The sequence below is a fragment of the Fukomys damarensis genome, unplaced genomic scaffold (genome assembly GCF_012274545.1).
Source record: "Fukomys damarensis isolate Sample0158 unplaced genomic scaffold, DMR_v1.0_HiC HiC_scaffold_16, whole genome shotgun sequence".
Lineage (NCBI taxonomy): Eukaryota > Metazoa > Chordata > Mammalia > Rodentia > Bathyergidae > Fukomys > Fukomys damarensis.
The window spans coordinates 11,609,433-11,613,558 of NW_022900928.1; the positions used below are offsets into that span (position 1 = coordinate 11,609,433).

The following is a 4,126-nucleotide window of genomic DNA, read 5'->3' on the forward strand; positions in this document are numbered from 1 at the left end:
GCGGCTCTTGGGGGACTCTGCTGCGGCTCCTGCTGCCCCAAAACCGTCCGGTGTCGCTGCCCCGGGTGCAGCTGGGGCTGCGAGCGCTGCAGACCCTCAGCCTGGGCGGCAACCAGCTGCAGAGCATCCCGGCCGAGACAGAAAACATATCTTGCAGGAAACTTCCTCAAAGAAATCCCAGCAGAAGTAGCAAATCTGCCTTCTCTGAATGGCTTGGTATCACATGACAACAGAATCCAAAGAGCGCCTCCTCGGCTTTCACAGTCGTCTTCACTTGGTTCCCTCGGTCTCCACAGTAACTTGCTGACGTACCTGCCCCCGAGATCCCGACTTATTCCTTCGGCAGAGGTGAGCTTACGAGGAAATCCACTGGCTGTTCGTTTTGTTAGAGATTTAACCCACCACCCTCCGACTCTCCTGGAATTAGCTGCGCGGATCATTAAAATGCGAAATCTTTCCTACCCTCCCTACGATCTTCCCGGGAATCTTCTTAAATACCCGAGTTCAGCCCGCAATTGCCCGAACCCCAAGTGTGGGGCGGAGTCTAGGTTGACCGTTGTGTCCGACAAATTAAACGTGTGGGCTTCTGCGGGGAGCACCGCCTCCAGCCGACGCACTGCCTACGTTAGCCAGAAAGCTCTTTCCCTGCGGTTCTCCCTCGCGCAGCGCCACGACCCAGAGCGAGTCTGATTCAAAAGACCCTGCTCACAGAGTGCAGAGAGTTCTTCTTGGTTGAACACAAGTGCAGGTTGTGGTGAAATACTAAAAGTTATTTTTGACAGCCCCAGGATTTTTGCACATCACTTGAAGGACTGTGATCCTGAGAAATTCCTCTGCCTAAAACAGGACCCATTGTTACAAGCGTAGGGCTTCTGGGGAGGGAACTCCAACTAATTTACTACTGTTACAGGACGTCAAACCATAAAGATCAGGGTCCCCTGAAATAAAATCGGTGATATATTTTCTTACATATTCCTTTACTTTAGAAAGTTGGTCTGGTAACACCAAGGGATAACAGCAGATCCTAAGCATCTTTATATTTACTGTACCACATGAAGACGTTGTTACTCAGGCCTAGCAGGTTTGGCTCCTGCTTTTCTTTATAAGTTGAAAGGGTGAGGTTAATGTTTTAATACGTTGTGTGTAGGTAGCTCAGTTCCTTGTATATTTTTCTTGGTCCATATTTTCTAAGAATAGATGTTTAAAAAATAGCAATCCAATAACATTACACATTATTTGAACACTCACAGGATAATGTCAATTTGGGGGCTACTAGACTTTTCACACAGCATCATCAGTCTCAATAATGCATGTAGGGGACAGTATTCAACCTAGTATACATTAAATCTATTAAATGAATGGTATTTATGTACTGTCATGCCAAACAGCCATGGCAGAAAGACCATCTGCATCCAGCAGAGCATACTTTGTTCCTTTGGCTGTGAAAAAGATTGGATAAAATTGTTTTACTCAAAATTCCAGCTAAAGGAAGAAAGTGGAATAAGACTGACATTACTGTTGCCAGTATCACAAAAATATTACTAAATTGATTCTGCCTACACTTGATGTTTGAAAATTGTCACTAATTTAAATAACACTGATTTCTAGCTACAAGAAAAGACTATTAACTTCAATGGCCACCTTAGAGCAGTCATGGAGAGGCTTGTGTTAAAGTTGTGTTCCGAACTCACCTTGTATTCACAACAAACACAATGGGAAAAAATTTTGGAATATCCATTATTTTGACTTTAGTGTATCAACAAAAGATACTGAAACTATATTGACTTTTACTCTGTACAAATTACTATGTACGATCTGGTATCTTAATTTTCTGTATTTAAAGCTGTGTGAATTAGGAATATCTTTATAAATATATAGTTAACTAAAAGTTAGTGGTAAAAATGAATAACTCAGTTATTCATTATAATTCAAAATTAAGTTTTATTGTTTAGACATAGTTTATTATGTCAAAATTATGTATCACCTTATAATGGTAAATGCTCTAAAAAGAATATTTAAGCTACTTCAATTTTAGTACTCCCCCCTCACCTCCCAGGACATAACAGAATATTGTAATCTTGTACCAATGTGTGTAAATTTGCCTTATTAAATATTGTGCCTTTTTTTTTTTGTACCAGGGATCGAACTCAGGTCCTTATGCTTGTGAGGCAGGCAGCAGAACCACTGACTTAACCCCCAGCCCTTGTGCCTTATTTTATTAAATTGTTTTGTTGGAATCCAGTTCCATATTTTGGAACAGTAACAGTATTTTCTTTCTTTTTTTTTTGGTACTGGGAATCAAACACAGCCTTGCACTTGCCAGGCAGGCACAGTGCCACTACAAGAATTTACCTTTAAAAAAAAATCTAAAATCTTCATATCTATATTTACCTCTTTTATATCACTGTTTATCTGTTCATTGAATTTATTCAATATAACAATTTGTAAAAAGAAAGAAGAAAGAAAGAAAAGGAAAAAAATGGAAAAGGGCCTGGGGATTTAGCTCAGTGGTTCCACTGCCTGCCTCATAAGTGCAAAGTCCTGAGTTCAATCCCTGGTACCAAAAAAGAAATTTTTTTTTTATTAAAAAAAGAAAGTGGAAAGACATCCCTTGTTCCTGGGTAGGAAGGATCAATACAGTGAAAATGGCCATGCTTCCAAAACTGCTATACTGCTTCAACACCATCCTTATTGAAATGCCAACAGTATATTTCACAGAACTAGAGAAAGCAATCCAAAAATTCATTTGGAATCAGAAGAAGCCTAGAATAACAAAAGCAATTCTAGGCAGCAGAGACATGACAGGGGGTATCACGATTCCCAACTTGAAACTACACCACAAAGCTACTGTGATTTAAAAAAACAGCATATTACTGGCAAAGAAACAGATCCAAGGATCAGTGGAACAAGTTAGAAGATGCAGAAACAACTTCTGACATACTCAGCTACCTCATCTTTGACAAAGAAGCCAAAGACCCTTACTGAAGGAAAGATAGCCTCTTTAATAAATTGTGTTAGAAAAACTGGATTTTAACTTGTCAAAGATTAAAAGTAGACCATATCTTTCAGTGACCACCAAACTAAAATACAAGTGGATTAAAGATATAAATGTTAAAACAGAAAAACTAAACTTGCTGGAATATAGTTAGGTAAAATTCTTGAAGATATCAACATAGGAAAAGGCTTTATGAACAAAGCCTCAGTAGCATGGGAACTAGCACAAAGAATCAACAATTGGGATCTCATCTTTTTTAAAAGATTCTGTACTAAATTGACAGCCATATTGGTCTAGAAATGTTAATTTTTTTCCATTTGTACAGGGGTAATGCACTGTATTAAATATGTAAGGTCACATCTACATGGGTTTGATTACAGAAATTAATAAAGTATTCTCTAAATAATGAAAAAAAGAATAAGATAAGACTACAAGAGCAAGAAGCAATTTAAATATGTTCAGGGACCATTTTCATCTTCAGAATTAAGGATTGTTTTAATCTTACATCATTGCCTTTTCTCTTTTACTTTCCTTTTTAGTTTTATGTTAGGATTCCCTATTTTTAATGTTCATACAGAGATTTCTTTAACTGAAATACTGAATAGTTTCTCTGATGTGAAAAACTATAATAGTACACAAGATCCTAATGAGATAATTAATAAGGTGAAATAGGAATTAAAGGGCTAAAGGTGTAGGGAAAGTGGGAAGGGTGGGGGAAAGGGAATAAGGGAGAGGACAAAAATATGAAAAATTGAAAAAATGGAAATAAAGTGTTTGTAAATGGGGAGGGGAGGAGGGGGTGAAGGGAGGGCAGGAACAAGGAGAAAAAAATGAGAGTCAAGACCTGTCATGTAAAGGTACAAGATCCCAATAATGAATGTAACTGTACTGTATACCTAGATTGTACCAACAAACTCAATAAAAGAATTTTTTTAAGAAGTTTCTGTACTGCCAAAGAAATCACAAGCAGAGCTAAGAGACAACCCACAATGTGAGAAAAAAAATTTTACCAGCTGTTCCTCAGACAAAGGACTACTATCTACAATATATAAAGAACTCAAAAAAATCAGACCCCACAAATACAAAGACCCAGTTCAAGAATGGACATCTGAAATGAACAGACATTTCTCA

General features: G+C 38.1%; 1 pseudogene; it reads left to right on the forward strand.

The window, feature by feature from the left end:
* Positions 1–736, forward strand: part of LOC109117774 — an 895-nt pseudogene extending 159 nt beyond the window's left edge.
* The last annotated feature ends 3,390 nt before the right edge of the window (positions 737–4,126 follow it).